The 21,734-nt window shown below is 46.9% G+C and overlaps 1 protein-coding gene across 11 annotated transcripts in view; it reads right to left on the reverse strand.

The window, feature by feature from the left end:
• triqk (triple QxxK/R motif containing) overlaps window positions 1–20,653 on the reverse strand; it is a 150,266-nt gene extending 129,613 nt beyond the window's left edge. For 2 of the 11 annotated variants that reach the window (XM_072468017.1, XM_072468007.1), the window contains exons 1-2: window positions 19,772–20,086; window positions 17,410–17,504 (exon numbers count right to left, since the gene is read on the reverse strand). The gene's annotated coding sequence lies outside the window, so the exon portion shown is untranslated. The other 9 variants (XM_072468008.1, XM_072468013.1, XM_072468012.1 and 6 more) reach the window with 9 other exon arrangements.
• Window positions 20,654–21,734: the final 1,081 nt, after the last annotated feature.

The following is a 21,734-nucleotide window of genomic DNA, read 5'->3' on the forward strand; positions in this document are numbered from 1 at the left end:
AGTCCCAAGTCCCACAAATCCGAAAGACGTGCTGTTAGGCGAATTGGACATTCTGAATTCTCCCTCTGTGTACCCAAACAGGCGCCGGAGTGTGGCGACGAGGGGATTTTCACAGTAACTTCATTGCAGTGTGAATGAAGTTAACACTGTTAACAAGTAGGCCTGTGACAATAACGATTATTATTTTTATTAAATCATATTTTGGATTATTATGAATACATTCTGGCACTCAGTTTTAAAATGATACACATGACTGTCACTCGGCCACAAGGACTCTTCATTCCAGTCCGCAGATCATTTCCCTCCCAAAGGGGAACTTACATTTTTGGGGATCTCAGGTTTTCCCTCTTTACCGGGGTCCCACGTCACGTCCCTCTCCCTGGTGTCGTGGCAGGCAGTCCCCAGTGGCATCGCGCCTTGCTCCAATGACGTTGAGCCCCACCCAGAATTATGTTGATGCCCTCCTGACCCACCCACCCTCAATGCAAGGCACAAAAATCCAAAAATTACTGCTTGACAGACTGCTTTAGTGCTCTTTACCTTATAGTAACATTAAACCTGTGCTAATTGATACATTGAAATCCAAGCCTACCTGCTGTCAGCATGACAGCAAAGATGGTCAATGTTATGATCTTGAGGCGAGCAAACAGAAACTGGCTGATGAGCAATGGGATGGAGAAATCAGCCAATGAAATGACTGCAGCACAGCACAGGCCAGGGCTGGACAGAATGAACCAGAAAAAGTCCAATGCAGAAGAAAATACTGCAATGAAGTGGAATGTCCAGTCCAAGTCTAATATCAGTAGTTTTGCTGGCAACTGTCTGGCAGGATTCCATTCTTTAATTGTCCGGAAGAGTAAGAGACTTTCAGAAGGTCAGTAAAGAGCGATGGGGGATGATGGTTACTCACTAGTTATAACTGTCTGCATGTAACCACCAGCCATTATATCAGACCAGCATGTGTTCTCTCTTGAAGAACAGAATTTAGACTGGGGAACAGGGTGGAGAGGCAGAATATTTAGATTTTCTTGCTTCATCTTGTGTTTGCAATCGATGGCAACTTAGATGGCTTGTCTCCTGCACTTTTTCTTCACAAAATCTTCAATCACATCATTGTAGGTAAAATCTTGTAAGGATGCATTTTCAATTGTCAATATTGCTGAACTGGTCAAATGTCCCTGACTCCTCTACTTCACAGATAATATTTCACTATTTTCAATACAGAGAAAGAATATTCACCAGATGCATTTGTGACAGGTATTGTTAAAAAGATCTTCAGAATGGTTTCCAGATTTGGGAGGGGTGCCTGCAAACCATCACGTACAGATCTGTACAAGTCAGCTAGTGATCTCAAAGCACAGAGCTCATCATTATCGATGAAATGAATAAATTGTTTCACTTCATCTTCAAAAGGATTTGTGTCTATGTCCTCCAGGTAGAATTCAATTAACCTCTTATTGTAGTGGTTCTTAGCATTCTCATCCAAACTTTTGTCAAAAAGCACACAAAATAATTCAACAGTCTTAAAACAAAGAAATGTACAGCACAGGAACAGGCCCTTCTGCCCTCCAACCCCTGCCGACCATGCTGCCCGACTAAACTACAATCTTGTACACTTCCTGGGTCCGTGTCCCTTTATTCCTATCCTATTCATGTATTTGTCAAGATGCCCCTTAAATGTCACTATCGTCCCTGCTTCCACCACCTCCTCCGGTAGCGAGTTCCAGGCACCCACTACCCTCTGCGTAAAAAACTTGCCTCGTACATCTACTCTAAACATTGCCCCTCTCACCTTAAACCTATGCCCCCTAGTAATTGACCCCTCCAACCCGGGGAAAAGCCTCTGACTATCCACTCTGTCTATGCCCCTCATAATTTTGTAGACCTCTATCAGGTCGCCGCTCAATCTCCGTCGTTCCAGTGAGAACAAACCGAGTTTATTCAACCGCTCCTCATAGCTAATGCCCTCCATACCAGGCAACATTCTGGTAAATCTCTTCTGCACCCTCTCTAAAGCCTCCACATCCTTCTGGTAGTGTAGCGACCAGAATTGGACACTATACTCCAAGTATGGCCTAACTAAGGTTCTATACAGCTGCAACATGACTTGCCAATTCTTATACTCAATGCCCTGGCCAATGAAGACAAGCATGCCATATGCCTTCTTGACTACCTTCTCCACCTGTGTTGCCCCTTTCAGTGACCTGTGGACCTGTACTCCTCTTTGACTTTCAATACTCTTGAGGGTTCTACCATTCACTGTATATTCCCTACCTGCATTAGACCTTCCAAAATGCATTACCTCACATTTGTCCGGATTAAACTCCATCTGCCATCTCTCCGCCCAAGTCTCCAAACAATCTAAATCCTGCTGTATCCTCTGACAGTCCTCATCGCTATCCGCAATTCCACCAACCTTTGTGTCGTCTGCAAACTTACTAATCAGACCAGTTACATTTTCCTCCAAATCATTTATATATACTACAAACAGCAAAGGTCCCAGCACTGATCCCTGTGCAACACCACTGGTCACAGCCCTCCAATTAGGAAAGCATCCTTCCATTGCTACTCTCTGCCTTCTATGACCTAGCCAGTTCTGTATCCACCTTGCCAGCTCACCCCTGATCCCGTGTGACTTCACCTTTTGTACCAGTCTACCATGAGGGACCTTGTCAAAGGCCTTACTGAAGTCCATATAGACAACATCCACTGCCCTACCTGCATCAATCATCTTAGTGACCTCCTCGAAAAACTCTATCAAGTTAGTGAGACACGACCTCCCCTTCACAAAACCATGCTGCCTCTCACTAATACGTCCATTTGCTTCCAAATGGGAGTAGATCCTGTCTCGAAGAATTCTCTCCAGTAATTTCCCTACCACTGAAGTAAGGCTCACCGGCCTGTAGTTCCCTGGATTATCCTTGCTACCCTTCTTAAAAAGAGGAACAACATTGGCTATTCTCCAATCCTCCGGGACATCACCTGAAGACAGTGAGGATCCAAAGATTTCTGTCAAGGCCTCAGCAATTTCCTCTCCAGCCTCATTCAGTATTCTGGGGTAGATCCCATCAGGCCCTGGGGACTTATCTACCTTAATATTTTTTAAGACACCCAACACCTCGTCTTTTTGGATCTCAATGTGACCCAGGCTATCTACACACCCTTCTCCAGACTCAACATCTACCAATTTCTTCTCGTTGGTGAATACTGATGCAAAGTATTCATTTAGTACCTCGCCCATTTCCTCTGGCTCCACACATAGATTCCCTTGCCTATCCTTCAGTGGGCAAACCCTTTCCCTGGCTACCCTCTTGCTTTTTATGTACGTGTAAAAAGCCTTGGGATTTTCCTTAACCCTATTTGCCAATTACTTTTTGTGACCCCTTCTAGCCCTCCTGACTCCTTGCTTAAGTTCCTTCCTACTTTCCTTATATTCCACACAGGCTTCGTCTGTTCCCAGCCTTTTAGCCCTGACAAATGCCTCCTTTTTCTTTTTGACGAGGCCTACAATATCTCTCGTTATCCAAGGTTCCCGAAAATTGCCGTATTTATCCTTCTTCCTCACAGGAACATGCCGGTCCTGAATTCCTTTCAACTGACACTTGAAAGCCTCCCACATATCAGATGTTGATTTGCCCTCAAACATCCGCCCCCAATCTATGTTCTTCAGTTCCCGCCTAATATTGTTATAATTAACCTTCCCCCAATTTAGCACATTCATCCTAGGACCACTCTTATCCTTGTCCACCAGCACTTTAAAACTTACTGAATTGTGGTCACTGTTCCCGAAATGCTCCCCCACTGAAACATCTACCACCTGGCCGGGCTCATTCCCCAATACCAGGTCCAGTACCGCCCCTTCCCTAGTTGGACTGTCTACATATTGTTTTAAGAAGCCCTCCTGGATGCTCCTTACAAACTCCGCCCCGTCTAAGCCCCTGGCACTAAGTGAGTCCCAGTCAATATTGGGGAAGTTGAAGTCTCCCATCACCACAACCCTGTTGTTTTTACTCTTTTCCAAAATCTGTCTACCTATCTGCTCCTCTATCTCCCGCTGGCTGTTGAGAGGCCTGTAGTAAACCCCCAACATTGTGACTGCACCCTTCTTATTCCTGATCTCTACCAATATAGCCTCACTGCCCTCTGAGGTGTCCTCCCGCAGTACAGCTGTGATATTCTCCCTAACCAGTAGCGCAACTCCGCCACCCCTTTTACATCCCCCTCTATCCCGCCTGAAACATCTAAATCCTGGAACGTTTAGCTGCCAATCCTGCCCTTCCCACAACCAGGTCTCTATAATGGCAACACCATCATAGTTCCAAGTACTAATCCAAGCTCTAAGTTCATCTGCCTTACCCGTAATACTTCTTGCATTAAAACATATGCACTTCAGGCCACCAGATCCGCTGTGTTCAGCAACTTCTCCCTGTCTGCTCTGCCTCAGAGCCCCACTGTCCCAATTCCCTAGTTCTCCCTCAATGCTCTCACCTTCTGACCTATTGCTCCCGTGCCCACCCCCCTGCCATACTAGTTTAAACCCTCCCGTGTGACACTAGCAAACCTCGCGGCCAGGATATTTATGCCTCTCCAGTTTAGATGCAACCCATCCTTCTTATATAGGTCACACCTGCCCTGGATGGTCCAGATAACGGAAACCCTCCCTCCTACACCAGCTGTTTAGCCACGTGTTTAGCTGCTCTATCTTCCTATTTCTAGCCTCACTGGCACGTGGCACAGGGAGTAATCCCGAGATTTCAACCCTAGAGGTCCTGTCTTTTAACTTTCTGCCTAGCTCCCTGAACTCCTGCTGCAGGACCTCATGCCCCTTCCTGCCTATGTCGTTAGTACCAATATGTACAATGTCCTCTGCCCGTTTGCCCTCCCCCTTCAGGATGCCCTCTACCCGTTCGGAGACATCCTGGACCCTGGCACCAGGGAGGCAACATACCATCCTGGAGTCTCTTTCACGTCCACAGAAGCGCCTCTCTGTGCCCCTGACTATAGAGTCCCCTATTACTATTGCCCTTCTGCGCTTTGACCCTCCCTTCTGAACATCAGAGCCAGCCGTGGTGCCACTGCTCTGGCTGCTGCTGTTGTTTTCCCCTGATAGGCTAGCCCCCCCGACAGTATCCAAAGGGGTATACCTGTTCGAGAGGGGGACAACCACAGGGGATTCCTGCACTGACTGCCTGCCCTTTCTGGTGGTCACCCATTTCTCTGCCTGCACCTTGGGTGTGACCACATTTATATAACTGCGATCTATGACGCCTAAGTGCATCCAATTGCTGCTCCAACCGAACCATGCGGTCTGTGAGGAGCACCAGTTGGGTGCACTTTCTGCAGATGAAGCCTTCCGGGACGCTGGAAGGCTCCCGGACCTGCCACATCTCACAGTCAGAGCACTGCACCCCTCTAACTGACATTGCGTCAATTAATTAAAATTAAAAGTCTTTTTTAAAAATTTATATATTTTTTTTATTTTTTTTAAATTACTGTTAACTATCTGTTTCCTAGCACTAGATTTCTAATATAAATGCGAAAGCTAAATATAGTACTCTCCGATCTCTGGCTTAGATACCCCTCTAAATTATAATTCAGTAATTATGTTTAATTAGTTACCAATGCTTAATTTTTTTAATTTAGTGTAGATTCCCAACCAGCCACTCAGGTCACAGCTTTTCTGTGATGTCACTTCAGTTTCCCCCCCCCACCCCCCGACACACACAATTTGAAAAAGGTATAAAAGTAAAAATGAGTAAAAATCACTTACTTACCTTCTTACCTTCTGAGTGTCTTAGATGTTCTCAGGTTCTCTCCCTGACAGAGACTGCTCCTCCTCCTCCGAACGGCTCCGAAACTAGGCCGCGATCTTTTAAAATCTCTGCTGTGACTCGCAGCTCCTGCGCTTTTTAAATCTCCCGCGCTTTTTAAATCTCCCGGCTACCTCTTCTCTCGCAGTGTTTTCAATGTCCCGGCTCTCTTTCCTCCCGTGCTTTTTAAATCTCCCGCGCTTTTTAAATCTCCCGGCTCTCTCTCCTCCCGCGCTTTTTACATCTCCCGGCTTTCTCTCCTCTCGCGCTGTTTTCAATGTCCCGGCTTTCTCTCCACTCGCGCTGTTTTCAATCTCCCGGCTTTCTCTCCTCTCGCGCTGTTTTCAATGTCCCGGCTCTCTCTCCTCCCGCGCTTTTTAAATCTCCCGCTCTCTCTCCACTCGCGCTGTTTTCAATGTCCCGGCTTTCTCTCCTCTCGCGCTGTTTTCAATGTCCCAGCTCTCTCTCCTCTCGCGCTGTTTTCAATGTCCTGGCTTTCTCTCCTCTCGCGCTTTTTAAATCTCCCGCTCTCTCTCCACTCACGCTGTTTTCAATGTCCCAGCTCTCTCTCCTCCCGCGCTGTTTTCAATGTCCCGGCTTTCTCTCCTCTCGCGCTGTTTTCAATGTCCCGGCTCACTCTCCACTCGCGCTGTTTTCAATGTCCCGGCTTTCTCTCCTCTCGCGCTGTTTTCAATGTCCCGCTCTCTCTCCACTCGCGCTGTTTTCAATGTCCCGGCTTTCTCTCCTCTCGCGCTGTTTTCAATGTCCCGGCTCTCTCTCCTCCCGCGCTGTTTTCAATCTCCCGGCTCTCTCTCCTCTCGCGCTGTTTTCACTGTCCCGGCTCTCTCTCCTCTCGCGCTGTTTTCACTGTCCCGGCTCTCTCTCCTCTCGCGCTGTTTTCAATGTCCTGGCTTTCTCTCCTCTCACGCTTTTTAAATCGCCCGCTCTCTCTCCACTCGCACTGTTTTCAATGTCCCGGCTTTCTCTCCTCTCGCGCTGTTTTCAATGTCCCGGCTTTCTCTCCTCTCGCGCTGTTTTCAATGTCCCGGCTCACTCTCCACTCGCGCTGTTTTCAATGTCCCGGCTTTCTCTCCTCTCGCGCTGTTTTCAATGTCCCGGCTTTCTCTCCTCTCGCGCTGTTTTCAATGTCCCGGCTCACTCTCCACTCGCGCTGTTTTCAATGTCCCGGCTTTCTCTCCTCTCGCGCTGTTTTCACTGTCCCGGCCCTTTCTCCTCTCGCGCTGTTTTCAATGTCCCGGCTCACTCTCCACTCGCGCTGTTTTCAATGTCCCGGCTTTCTCTCCTCCCGCGCTTTTTAAATCTCCGGCTCTCTCTCCACTCGCGCTGTTTTCAATGTCCTGGCTTTCTCTCCACTCGCGCTGTTTTCAATGTCCCGGCTTTCTCTCCTCCCGCGCTTTTTAAATCTCCGGCTCTCTCTCCACACGCGCTGTTTTCAATCTCCCGGCTTTCTCTCCACTCGCGCTGTTTTCAATGTCCCGGCTCTCTCTCCTCACGCGCTTTTTAAATCTCCCGCTCTCTCTCCACTCGCGCTGTTTTCAATGTCCCGGCTCACTCTCCACTCGCGCTGTTTTCAATCTTCTTCAGAGATTGATTTTTACTCTGCAACTACACCATTATTGTATAATGAATATCATTGACAATCTCAACAATGAACTTCTATTTCCATTTTAAAGTGAGTTCATTGTCTCTAGTTACATCAAAAAGTAACTTCCTGTGTCTTGTACATTTCTCATCATCAGAGGGACCTGTATCCTTTGTTAATGTTAGTGCCTCTGTTTCCACTGAGGTACAGTCATTTCAAACTTCCATAACAAAACTTCTCACTGAGGCTAACAATTGTGCAGCATTCAATAATGTTGTATCAATTGTTTGCAGCGATTTGCTGACAGCATTAATTCTTTGAAGTAAACGGTTCCACAAAACAATAAAAATTGCAATTTCATACTTTTCAAGGATTTTGCTTCAGCTTTCACACGTGGCTTCTCCGAATTTGATGCGGCTATGTCTGATAAGCATTCTTTTATATCGACAAAGTTCAGTCTCAGAGCCAGAACAGCATCAGCAGAGCAAACCATCTGGTGTCACAAACTCTCTTGACTTTCAAATGTTTTCCAAGTGTCTGTTCCAAGTGTGACCGCAGCATAGTCCACCGATGCACGGAAACCGAAAAGAAGGCATACAAGATTTGAACAGAGTAAAAAAATGTACGAATGCCTCACATGATTCAACTGCTGTGTTGCAGATTAAATTCAAAGAGTGACTAGAACATGGGATGAATAATGCACAGGAGCTTGCATTTTTCAGTCTTGCTCGTGGACCTGAATATTTTCCGGCCACATTTGCGGATCTGCCACAACTATTTTTGATAACCAAGCCTAAATTCAAAATTATTTCCAAAAATGTTGTCTCCTGGTATTCAGATGTGTGGGCCTGTAGCTGGACAAAACGGAGCTATCGCTCTTCAACTTTACCATTCCTGGTCATACATCTTAAAATTAATGTTAATTGGTTAACATGACGCACATCTTGTTTGAATCAACTATTATGAAATACTATTTGGCATCTTTGATTTCATAAGAGAATTGGTTTCTGAGCCGCTCTGTCATTATAACGATGAAGTCATCGTAGGTTCTGTGTGTTAAAAGGTTGGTCTTCCCTGAGCCACAATATTGATAACTTTTCAAATGCTAATAAATTACCTCTTCGAGGTGACACTGATGACTCATCATGTCCTCTTCGAGGGAGTCCCAAGGAAGATAGCAGTTTGACTGTGGCAGCAACGCAACTCAGCACTTTCCTCCAGTAAGAACGCTCCTTTTCAAACTCAGCTGATAACGCAGAATCAATTCTTCCAGAGAATTTACATATTTGAACAAATGCACACATAGCCTTAATATAACTTTTGGAAGTTTCATAATCGGCAATATCTCTTTCTCCAGTTCGAGTACCCATCGACAAATTGATGTTTCCCTTTACTGGGGTCAGGGGCTTACTTGCAAACATAGCAGTAGAGTGCCTTCGAGGTTTCCGGAAAAAAAAAATCAAACAATTTCCCCTTTCCGTCATGCCATTTATCTTCACCCTCAGAAAATGAGACTCATTTGTAATAAATAGATCAGAGAACATAGGTAACATGGAAAATTTGAGAAAAGAGTGGGGTTCAAGACTGAAAGTAGGTTAGAAGTCTTCATGAGTCTTCATGTATGAGATAGAAGGCCATTCAACCCATCAAGTCTGTACCGGCCCTTACAAAGAGCACCCTGCAGAAACCCACGTATCTACCCTGTCCCCGTAACCCAGTAACCCCCACTTAACATTTTATTTTTTTGGACACTAAGGGCAATTTAGCATGGCCAATCCACCTAACCCGCACATCTTTGGACTGTGGGAGGAAACCGGAGCACCCGGAGGAAACCCACGCAGACACGGGGAGAACGTGCAGACTCCGCACAGACAGTGACCCAGCCGGGAATCGTACCTGGGACCCTGGAGCTGTGAAGCAACTGTGCTAACCACTATGCTACCGTGCTGCCCAAAGTCTCATGAAGACTTCTAACCTACTTTCAGTCTTGAACCCCACTCTTTTCTCAAATTTTCCATGTTACCTATGTTCTCTGATCTATTTATTACATAATGTTCAATCATACCCAGTGGGTCAGATTTTGGCTGTGAGGCAATGTCTTCAAAGTTGGTTTCTTCCCTCACTTCAGCAGCAGAAGAACAATGAGCTTGAGCAGTATCTTGTAGTTCCATTCTCATTTCAGAGTCACATCTTATTCAGGTTTTTCAGATGTGTTGTCTCTGGAAATTGGCAAGTAGACGTCAGCAGACAAATCATCAAAACATTTTGAGGGTGTTGTCGTTGAGGATGAAGGAGCAGTTTGGGCACTGCTCAATACTTCAAACCTTTTAAAATAAAGTTCCAAACTGTCATTTTGCTTAGCTTCACCCTCCTGCCCCGCCTTCCACTCCCTGTGATTTTGACTGCCAGATTCATTGTGTCTCTTTATATTGGCTGATGATGAGCTGTCTGGATTTCAATGATTCACAAATAAGTCTTCAGAATATTCAGTTGAGTGAATCCTTCTGAAGCAAAAACAGCCGATTGTCTAGACTACTCAAAAGCAGTGATGAATTAAACAAAGCTTATCAGTCGGTAGGGGGATTGTCTTCAGAAATTGTGAAAAGAATTGGTGTAAGGATGAACCAGAGTTCATAACCAAAATCCTACCAGAATAACTGGCTGCTGGCAATAAGTTTTGGGAAGGCTGTGATGACAATGGATGGTCAAGGCAAGCTGGGTACTGTAAAGGACATTGCAATCGGTCAGAGAGAGAAATGACTCACACCAGAAAAAGGAGTAACTTCAACATGCAAAAAGAAGAAAGAACAGTAAGAAGTCTTACAACACCAGGTTAAAGTCCAACAGGTTGGACTTTAACCTGATGTTGTAAGACTTCTTACCGTGCTCACCCCAGTCCAACGCCGGCATCTCCACATCAAGAAAATGTTGGTGGGTGCCGAGCCCTCTCACTCTCAGCCCTGCCTGGCTGACCCCTGGCTCTGATCGAGTTTCCTCGCTCCTGCTGGCCGCTGCTTCCCGATTCCCCGAGATAAGATGCCGGTGCTTGCCTGGCCTTCTTCGCACCTTCCAATTGTTGCTCTGTTCACCTCTTGGCTCTCGCTCTGGTGGCTGGGTCTCGAGCCTCGATGACCGCATGTGCTCCTTGCTGGCTGCAGGCTATCTACCGTGGCCTCTGCTCTCTCCCCTCACTGCCTGGTTCGGTCGCTGCCCAACCCAGCCCTGTCACTCTCTGTTCTGCCTGGCTGGCCTCTAGCTCCAGTCAAGGCGTGTGGCCGCTGGCCCCCGATTCCTCAAGACACAGCGGCAGCGCTCGCCTGGCCTTCTTTGCACATCCCAACCAATGTTCTGCTCACTTCTCGGTTCTCTCTCCGGTGTTCCTGTTCCAAAAGGCAGTCCACCGATCAGAGCCCAATGTTGTTCTGTATCGCCTGCTGCTAGGAATGAACCTATCAGCAAATTTGGTGCTACCAGGGCTCTGATTGGTGTTCCCACCACAACGGTCACCTTTCCGCATGTGGCCCCATTGGCCGGAGCCCTGCCCTGCAGCCCTGTATGTTTTATTGAAAGTCCGCCTCTGTCGCCCCCCTCCCCGACCCCTCAATTCACACAAGCAATCCTCTGTCCCTACCATTTATTTGCACTGGCTCCCACTGATCTTGCTGGCATTCTCCTATCTTTCCATAGTTCCCGCCAGCATTTTCATCTTCTTAATGAATTCTTTCCGCCCTTGTTCACAATGGGACTTTTCCACTCAGTGCTACACACGTTTTCTACCTGCCACAGAGGAAGAATTCTCACATTTATGTGACTCTCACAAAGCTGTTAGAAGAATAGCTATTTGCAGCCATGTTCTATCCTTAGGGGTAGCAGCAGCAGATTAAAACACACATTGACCATTCCATGAGATTTAAAAGTGTTCACAATTGCACCAGAGTAAGCCTCTGATGATGCAAGTAACACATCTCAACATGATCATAGTATCATAGAATCCCTACAGTGCAGAATGAAAAATGAAATGAAAATCGCTTATTGTCACAAGTAGGCTTCAAATGAAGGTACTGTGAAAAGCCCCTAGTCGCCACATTACGGCGCCTGTTCGGGGAGGCTGGTACGGGAATTGAACCATGCTGCTGGCCTGCCTTGGTCTGCTTTAAAAGCCAGCGATTTAGCCCAGTGTGCTAAACCAGCCCCTAGGAGGCCATTCGGCCCATCGAGTCTGCACCGACCCTCTGAAAGAATACCCTACCTTTGCCCACACCTCCACCCCATCCCAGTCACTCCACCTAATCTTTTGGACACTAAGGGGAAATTTAGCATGGCCAATCCATCTAACCTGCACATCTTTGGACTGTGGGAGGGAACCGGAGCACCCAGAGGAAACCCAACCAGACACGGGGAGAAAGTTCAAACTCCCCACACACAGTCACCCAAGGCCAGAATTGAACCTGGGACCATGGTGCTGTGAAACAGCAGTGCTAACTACTGTGCCGTCCTGTTCTATATCTCTCTGTTCCTTTATTGTTGACAGATTAAAATATAAAAGCTCCCTAGTTAACGAACAGCACTGTGGAAGGATCATGAGATCCTTCACCACATAAACAAATTCTAGAAGGGAGTCCACCACCACCTTCTTAAGGAATCTTACAACACCAGGTTAAAGTCCAACAGGTTTGTTTCGATGTCACTAGCTTTCGGAGCGCTGCTCCTTCCTCAGGTGAACCTGAAGGTGTTGTAAGACTTCGTACTGTGCTCACCCCCAGTCCAACGCCGGCATCTCCACATCATTCTTAAGGAATGCTTGGCATGATCAATAAATGTTTGGCATGATTTACCGGGAAAAGTTCTAGTGTCACATCGGGCACGACTTCCCGGGTGTTTCCCGACGGCCGAACCGGCAAGACCGTGCCCCGAATTTAACGGCACTAATGCCGGAAATGATCCCCCATGAGCTTCACAGCAGAACTGCCTGTCCCGCTACCTGGTTCGCAAGAACCGCACCCGGCAGCTCCCCGCTAACAAGGAGGAACTGCTCATAAAGGCTCCCTCAGAACTCACTCCCAGGCAACACAGGATCATGGCACCATGCAGACCTCGGGGATGCTGATCTGGCCACATTGCTGAACACTGTGGAGGCATGATGGGACACCCCGAGGGGGCCCAGCACACCCTGGCACCTACCAGCACAACCTCCCACGCTCAGGAGTAGTGCCCACACCTGCCAACAGCCATTGACTCTCCTCCACCCCCCCCCCCCCTTCCACCCCACCCATCCCACCCCCCGCCCCATGCATCAAGCGTGCGGCTCACAATGCCCCCTCTATGTCACTGCAGCAAAGTTGGCTCAAACAGGCCGGAAAGGGCACTAAAGGCCGGCGGGGTAGTCGATATCAGATTCCTCACTCCCTATGAAGAACACGTCCTGGAAATCACAGGGTTGGCTGAGGAGAGAGCGGTCACAGACAGTAAGATTAGCCTGCACCACAGAGGTGAGGATCCACTGCCCCTTCACCCAGATGACCTCTCTCAAGTGAGTTGTTCATGTCAGTCAGAATGATCCTTCCCTCTCATGTCCATTCTCTCGCAGGAACTCCACCTTATGGGGTTGGGCATCCAAGGCCGAGGCTGTTCCCACGCCCCGCCATGCAAGAGAACATCTCGGAGGGCCCTCCCCGCCAGCCAAGAGTACATAGCAGAGGCTTCACAGCTGTGATCCCCACCCTCTCAACAGCGCAGAGACACACGCCTTAGTGGGTGACATTAGTGGACAGGCTTCTCAGCACAGGTGAGCACCAGACAGTTTCTGATGCACATCAGGTGGAGGCAGGAACATGCAAGTGAGTCAGCTGTCCTAGTCAGATTCTGAGCTCTGGACAAGGTTATCCCGGAACTGATGCAGATGCTGCGACAGGGCCGTGAGATTCAGGAGGGGATGTCGGTGACAGTGACACTCCGGCGAGTGCATAGTTAATTGGAGGAGGTTCAAAGGCTACAGACGCAGGAACTGGTGCCGACAATGAGTGGCACCAAGGCCAACGCTGCTAGGGCGGCGACCGCAGTGGAAAGCCTGCAGCACGAGGTCAGCATCATGAGTGGTGGTGTCCAAGGCATGGATCGGCCTGTGATGGCCATGGCTTAGGGCCTCGCCATCATGTCCCAGTCACTGAGCGATGTATCCCAGACGCAGGTGGACATTGCAGAGGCTCTACGGAGCATGTTCCAGTCACTGAGGAGCATCGCCGAGGGCACCAACACCATGCTGCAGATAAATGGAGGTGCCAGGACCCGGAGAGCAGCATGATGCTCATTCCAGCTGCCCCTCCATCCCATGGAGGCCCTCAGTACTCGATGGGCACCATCCGGAAGGCGGGAGCACCGGAGGCTGACTCAGTGCCTGCCACCAGGGAGATGACGGAGGTCTCCACTTCACCCGAATCCACCACCTCCTGACATCGGCACGTCTCAAGTCAGCGGGTAGAACAGGGTGGCATGGCATTGCCAGTGACCGCACTAAGTCGGCTGAGGCCCTCCGGCTCCAGGTCCCAGAGAGGGCACACGCCAAGGGTATCAAAGACCATGGCATAAGAAGCAGCAGGCTGCCTCCATCTCTGATGTGCATCCTAGGGATACATCGAGACGTAGCAGCAGAACAAAGAAGATGAAGGGGATTGAGGATCACAGCGGTATGTGGGGTGGGGCACCATCTGTAGCTAGGGACAATGGAGGTTTTGAATGTTAACTATTAAAACAGTATTAAAACATGTTACGCCTGATACATGCGAATGCAATGACACATTATTCTTCTCAGTGGGCCTGCCAGTACCCCCACCCCCAGCTACCCCATGCTCCCCCGCTCCTCACCGATGCAGACCCCGTGCAGGTGATGGGTGTGAGCCCACTGTCAGCAGAAAGACAGGAGTCAGACTTTCGCAGAAACTGAGGAGCACCAGGGCTTTCCTCACAGCGGTGATCATCACTCTCCTGCCTTGCATAGTGACCCGGTCACAGTGCCGACACCGGCCCATCACCCTGGAGTGATGTTACACCAACCCTGGGAGGGCGGAAAAGGGTAGTTGGGGAATGGGGGAGGCGGAGAGCTGACAGACAAAGCCTTGTCCTATGAGAAGCGGGCGTGGGTGAGGGCCTCCCCAGCCCTCCGGGCAGGCCGGGCCCTCGCCACTGCCTATCCTCCTTCCTCTCCTTCCTACGGCTGCTCCCGTGGGTCCTCCACAGCTCGTCCTGCAGCCCCTCCTGGTGCGGCTCCTCATCCTCCTCCTCAGATAAGGCCACAGGTTCCTCCTCCTCCACCTGTAGCACATCGTCCCGCTGCTGTGCCAGGTTGTGGAGGGCACAGCAGACCACCGCAAAGTGGGCGACCCCCTGGGGGCATTTTTACCAGTCCGATGAACCCCTAAATGACAACATGGGTGGCAACATGGGCCTCATCACAAGCTAATTTAGTCATTTGTTGTGTTGATTGAAATTTCGCAGAACCTGATAACTAACAAATGTAAGATAATCCCACAAGTGATGTTGCTGGGAAGCAGGTCCTGGAACAGATAAAGATTCATTGTACAGGAGTGTGATAAGGCTATTGTTTGCAATCATGGATCACATGGTAGGTTGCACCTAGTTATATTTCTGTTTTGAATCTCGCAAGTCATTATGTGCCAAGCCAATTCATGATTCTGATCCAACAATTACTATTAAGTTAACTAATTCACATTCACAGATGGGCCATTGAATATTTTGTTGAACAAATTAAGTGTTGAACAACTGTTTGAAAAATATATCTGATGAAGAATTTAGTCATTTGAAATGGTATGGCGAGGTCAACCCTCAATGTTCCTAAGCTTCAACTAGCTGAATATGTATTTCTCATAGACTGACAAAATACAAATTTATTTACCCGTCAGTCTGGCCTCAATAAAAGTCGAGATGGATTTGCAGGTACAGCATTAGTTATTTTATTTGGTTTGCAAGCCTGATTCATTTCAGAGGCATAAGACACATCCAGTCTCCTACACCCCGGAAAGCGAATGAACAAAGAGACAAAGGGATCTCTGCAAATCAATTCAAATGGTATCATGTTTCACATACACGATTCCCATAGGTCATCCTATACCCCTCCTGACCTAGTCAGACATTCTGATTGGCTCACTTCCAATCCCTTCCTCTGGCCCCTATTACCCAGCATCCTTTTCTCCTCCTTTGGTGGACACACCTCCTCCTTGCTTTGCCATGCGGTCTGAAATCCTTTGTCTGTGAACTCACCAGAATGAGACTGGCCTATCTCTACATTACAGTAACTAATATCTCTAAAGTAACTATTTTATATCACATTCGTCAAGACCAATCCACCCTAATGGTTTTGCACACATTTGGATTTAAATGCTGCAAAGCAGAGGGAAAATGTTGTGCTGTAAAGAACACACTCATATTTAAACATTATTGCGGCAATTAATATTTCTACATACCTCTGGGTTGAGAAGCATGCCATCCTAAGGGGAGGCGGTGGCATAATGGTATTGTCAATGGACTAGTTAACCAGAGACCCAGAGACCCAGAGTAACGCTCTGGGGAAATCCCGCCACTGCAGATGGTGAAATTTGAGTTCAATAAAATCTGGAATTAAAAGTCTAATGTCGACTATGAACCCATTGTCGTAAAAACCCATCTGGTTCTCTAATGTTCTTCAGGGAAGGAAATCTGCCGGCCTTACGTGGTCTGGCCTACATGTGACTCCAGACCCACAGCAACGTGGCTGATTCTTAACTTCCCACTCAAGGACAATTAGGGATGGGCAACACCCACATCCCATGAACAAATAAAAAAAATATAACAATATTAAAGGTTGCCTGTAAGCTTGCCTTGATTACCCAGTTGAACATTAAATTTAATTAAGGTAGAGCATTCAGCAGTTTTCTTTCAGAGCACATCATATATCCTTAGACTTTACAAAGTTATACATAGCTCAGTAACTCTGTACCTTATAACTTTGATTCTAGGCCAGGGCTGATCGTCTTTTGTACTTGCAACTTTCAATTACACAGATTTCATTACACAAGGCATGAAAGACACTGTGAGCCATTACATTTTTCTCTGCACCTTCGAACTGTTATGGAAAAAGCTATTCACGTCAGCTTCCTTATTTTCACTGCAGGCCTTTCTCTCTCTGTCTCTTTGTTCTCTGCTGTGGAACTTTGTTGCATACAGGGCTCTCTTTTGGTACTTGCTCTCCCACAGCCAGGCTTAGTCTAATAATAATCTTTATTATTAGAACATAGAACATTACAGCGCAGTACAGGCCCTTCGGCCCTCGATGTTGCGCCGACCTGTGAAACCACTCTAAAGCCCATCTACACTATTCCCTTATCGTATATATTATTGTCCCAAGTAGACTTACATTAACATTGCAATGAAGTTACTGTGAAAATCCCCTAGTCGCCACACTCCGGCACCTGTTCGGGTGCACGGAGGGAGAATTCAGGATGTCCAATTCATCTAACAGCACTTCTTTCGGTATTCTGATGCAATATCAAACCTTTCTACACTTAAGACTCAAGTTGCTTTTTTTTTTAAAATACCAATGAAGGGGCAAGTCAGCGTGGCCAATCCACCTACCCTGCACATTTTTGGGTTCTGGGGTGAGACCCACGCAGACATGAGGAGAATTTTCATACTCCACACAGTGACCCGGGGCCGGGATCGAACTCGGGTCCTCAGCGCCGTGATGCACCACTGCGCTCAAGTGCTCAAGCTCAGACTCAAGCTGCTTTTAAGCACACTCACTCACTCTCCTGCCCTCAACCTGAATTGCCTCTTCACTTGGTTACTGGTGCTTCGTGTTTGTGCACATGGGCAACCTTTATTACTCCAGTCCTCCGTCCCTCACAGTAGAATCAGAACAAAGGCAATTGAAGGGTGGCACGTGTGCCCAGCAGAACCAATCAAATTACAAAGGCAGCATTAGAAGCTGTCAGAATCAGGCATTACCTTTCTGGTTTCTTGTGAAGTCGAAGTGGTAGAGCTAAGTTGAGTAATGACTTCTGACAGCTTTAATTGTATTGCTGTTTATCCACAAAAGGTGACTAGGGGAAGAAAATATAGAAAAATCTTACACCCACATCAATTTCCTGTCTGTTTTTTTAAATTATTAACTTCTACTTTTTACATTTATAATTAAAAAAAGAACAGTATAAACCTGACCTTCGGATAGTAAATCTATCCCCTGGGTTTGCATGATTCTTTCAAGTATTTTCTGAAAATTTGTTTCAACTACTTTAGCTCTAAAGAAGAGTGATATGAACTCGAACCATTAACTCTGTTTCCTTCTCCACAGATGCTGCCAGGCCTGCTGAATATTTCCAGAATTTTTTGTTTTTATTTCAGATCTGCAGTATTTTGCTTTCATTTTAGATTCATTTCAATTTGCTGTACCTCTTCATGGCAACAACACCTGCTAGGTAGCCAACCATGCTGGATTGCCCAGGTCTCTAGGAATCAGTGCCTGATCTCCAAGGCTCTGCTGTGGTGACCAGGGATAAAGGCTCATTACCTTTACTTTCAGCCAATGAGCATTACATTCACTGGCCCCCGTCAGTCATCCTGCTGCCAGCTTGCCACACTTCCATAAGGCCATGAGACATAGGAGCAGAATTAGGTCATTCGGCCCATCGACTCTGCTCCACCTTCCAATCATGGCTGATATGTTTCTCCATCCCCATTCTCTTGCCTTCTCCTATAACCCTTAATCCCCTTATTAATCAAGAATCTACTATCTGTCTTAAAGACACTCAGTGACTTGGACTCCACAGCCTTCTGCAGCAAAGAGTTCCACAGATTCACCACCCTCTTCCAATGAAGTTATGGTGTCGGTAGCGGAACTGCTGTGAAGAGGCAGAGACTTGAAATTTTAAAGACAGGCTTAGCAATAATCTGAGCCAGGAGTCAGGTAGGAAAAATAATTTATACATTGCATGTAGCCAGTCAAAACAGTGCTGCTGTCATGTGCATTTACATTCGGGAAGGTAGATGACCATTCATCACAACCCATTCTGGCCTCTCATTTTGTTACTAGTCTTGCCCTTTTTATCCAGTCCTCGCCAACCTCTTTGCTTTTAAGGGAAGTTTCCCTGAAACAATTTTCTTCTATTGTGCCTTTCATTTCCCAGTCTACTCTATTTTGAAACTTGTCCTACTGCTTAGCACCCAGCTTTGTACACTTCACTGTAAAGCGCTTTTATGTGTGAACCCACATAAGGGGTCCACAGCAACAAACTGTTGCCTATTAGTTTTAAAACAACGCCGTTCTACTGTTCACTAAGTGCCTATTATTCTCCACAATCATGTTACATTAAATTATTTCAAGATATTGTAAAAGTACAAAATGATGAAAACAGATAATTGACACAATTTAAAATCTTTACACTTTACTACTGGAGAACAACTACATAGTGATAAACAACTTATTACAATTGTGTGGGGCATACTGGATGGGCCAGATGGTTTTCACCTGCCAAATATTATTCATAAGTTTGTTTTAACTCAACTGCCAATACCATATTTCGATTAACTCAAATTTGGTGGTGATAATAGTTACTGCCTTACAGATAAATGAATTTTGAATTATCAATGCATTAAGCTACAATAGGTGTTAGATTAATGCCAATGGTGACGACAGTTGGAGGGTGGGTCTATTTTTTAAATGTGTGGGAATAACAAGTCAGATATTTTAAACGTTTTTGTAAAGCATTTCAGATGCAGTAATATAGTTTTTGCAAGGTGTGGTCTTTAAAAGATTTAATAAAGCATGAATAGGTTTACAAACCAATTCTCAATCCATATCAGTTTATCTTTAAAAAAAAATAGCAACTCATGATATTTATACCAAATGTCTTGATTTTTGATATAAGGTTGACATGTCTGTTGTTCTATAGTCTCATCGGATGGGCTACTGATCTCCTGACCACTGTTGCTGACAATCCAGGAGAAGAGCATGTTTGTAAATCAATTCAAATCTGAAGGTCCGGATTCTTATCCAGTCCCTTCCTGGTTATCCACAAGGTACTCGAAGCGCTGCTCACATTTGAATTTCTGTCAAACATAGAATGTCCTCACTTGTGGTTGCACTTCGAGCAAAGTTGCACTTCCAGCTACGTAGGGTGCTCTGAGGGTCGGTGCAGACCCGATGGACCGAATGACCTCCTTCTGCGCTGTTCTGATTTTGTGAATACAGTAGCTCGAACTAGAAGTATGTAATGTACCGACACAATTTGAAACCAAATGATTTGCGAAATAATCATTGCACGTTTTAACACTGCACCCCCTCACCGTCGAAAACACAATAATTAAATACCTCAGTGCCAATGTAATAAATACACTTGGTGAGCTCCACTCATAAAGACAACATAAAAAAATTGCCAACGCTGCTTCCGAGTCAACCAGCCAAAATTGACGTTAGAACCAACCAATCAAGATGGTCACACCGTCCAATGAGCCGCAAACAGCATGGAGGGGGTAGGGACAGTGCTCGGTGTTTCACTGACCCACTCCCCGCCCCTCAGGATAACATTGCTTTCGGGGAGAGGGGTGGATGGTGGGCCGTGAGGAACAAGTGTTCATTCTTTCTGCTGACAGGGGCTGGCTGCTGAATAAAGAAGCTGAAGGCAGACAGTACCCGCTGGACAGGGCGCCCGCTCCGTCCTCCAGATCCGCCTCGCGCTCCGGAACCTTGGCCCAGATCCGCCTCGCGCTTCGGAACCTTGGCCCAGATCCGCCTCGCGCTACCAAACCTTGGCCCAGATCCGCCTCGCGCTACCGAACCTTGGCCCAGATTCGCCTCGCGCTCCAGAACCTTGGCCCAGATCCGCCTCGCGCTCCCACTTCCGCTCTCAGCAACGATCCTGCTCCGCAAAGGGAGAGCGCACGGCAATTGCTTCATCTTCTTCAAAGTCCACCCGCAACCAGCCTCCGCTCTCTGTGCAACTCGCTTTAAACACTTTCACCATCACGTTCAAAGACAGTTCAAAACCACTGCTCATATTCCCGAATCGTGTTGTACCATTACCTTCTTAGCTATGCTTTATCCTTCATTTATTTTTGGGGTGTGAGCCCTGCTGGCATTTTGTTACCTATTCCTTATTTGCTCTTGAGAATGGAATCACTTCAGCCCATCTGGTGTACACAGCTTTAGTGCTGTGAGGGAGGGGTTTCCAGGATTTTGACTTGGTGACTGGGAAGGAATGGGAAGATATTTCAAGTCAGGATGGTGCGTGATTTGGAGATTTTATAGGTGGTGGCATCCAGTGCTGTTCTAGGTGGTAGAGGACACATATTGACGAGGCATGACACATTTCTGCAGTGCATCCTCCATATTTATATGATTATTCCTGTTAAGTCTCCAGCCAATGATAACTCCCCAGCGTGATTATGGTGTAGGTTCAGTGACATGAACATAAGAAGTAGGAGTAGGCTATTTGGCCCCTCTAGCATGTTCCACCATTCGCCATAACCCGGCACTCACCTATTGTTCAAAAATCTATCTCCGCTTTTAATACAGCGCTTCGCTCAGGTTGACAATTTCAAAGTTTCAAACCCCCAGAGAAGAAATTCCTCCTTATCTCCATCTTAAATAGATGACTATTCTGAAATCATACCTTCTATTTCTAAGTTCCGTCTCGAGGGGAAACTTCAGGTAGAATTTAATGTCCCAAAGGTAAGTTCGGGGGAGGGGGGAGCCCCGCTGCCTTCCAGCATGAATGCCAAGTACCACCCTTCTGGGACTGAACCGGCAGCAGATAGGGCGACACACCAAGAGGGTTTGCTTGCAGTCTGGGGGGGGGGGGGGGGAGTCCCTTGATCAAAGGCACTCTGCCTTATCAATGGATCCGGTTTCAGGAAAGCAGGGCAGGGGCTGTTGAAAGCAATGCACCTGCCCTTTCCTCTTCCCTCTAGCAGCCAGCGTACACTCCCCCTGAGACCCTTCCCATTGTCACTTTCTCCAGGGGGGTCCAAAGATGATCGCTGGAGTTATGGGCCAGGGTTTAGAGAACTCCAAAGTGCATCATGGAGTTCACCCGACCCACAACTTTTACTAGATTGTGTCATGGGGAGCACACGGCCCACTCTACTGGTGTGGTGCAGCTGAAATGGAAAATTATTTTTTAAAGCAAAACAATGTTTATTCTATGAACTCAAGTTAACCTTTTTAAAACATGCAGTGAACATCTTAGCAACCATTAATTCAAATATAACCCCCAAAGACTACAACATTAAGTAAACCTTTAAGCTTTCCTTTTTAACATCCATACGACTTAAAA

The sequence above is a fragment of the Scyliorhinus torazame genome, chromosome 11, assembly GCF_047496885.1.
Source record: "Scyliorhinus torazame isolate Kashiwa2021f chromosome 11, sScyTor2.1, whole genome shotgun sequence".
NCBI classification, from domain to species: domain Eukaryota; kingdom Metazoa; phylum Chordata; class Chondrichthyes; order Carcharhiniformes; family Scyliorhinidae; genus Scyliorhinus; species Scyliorhinus torazame.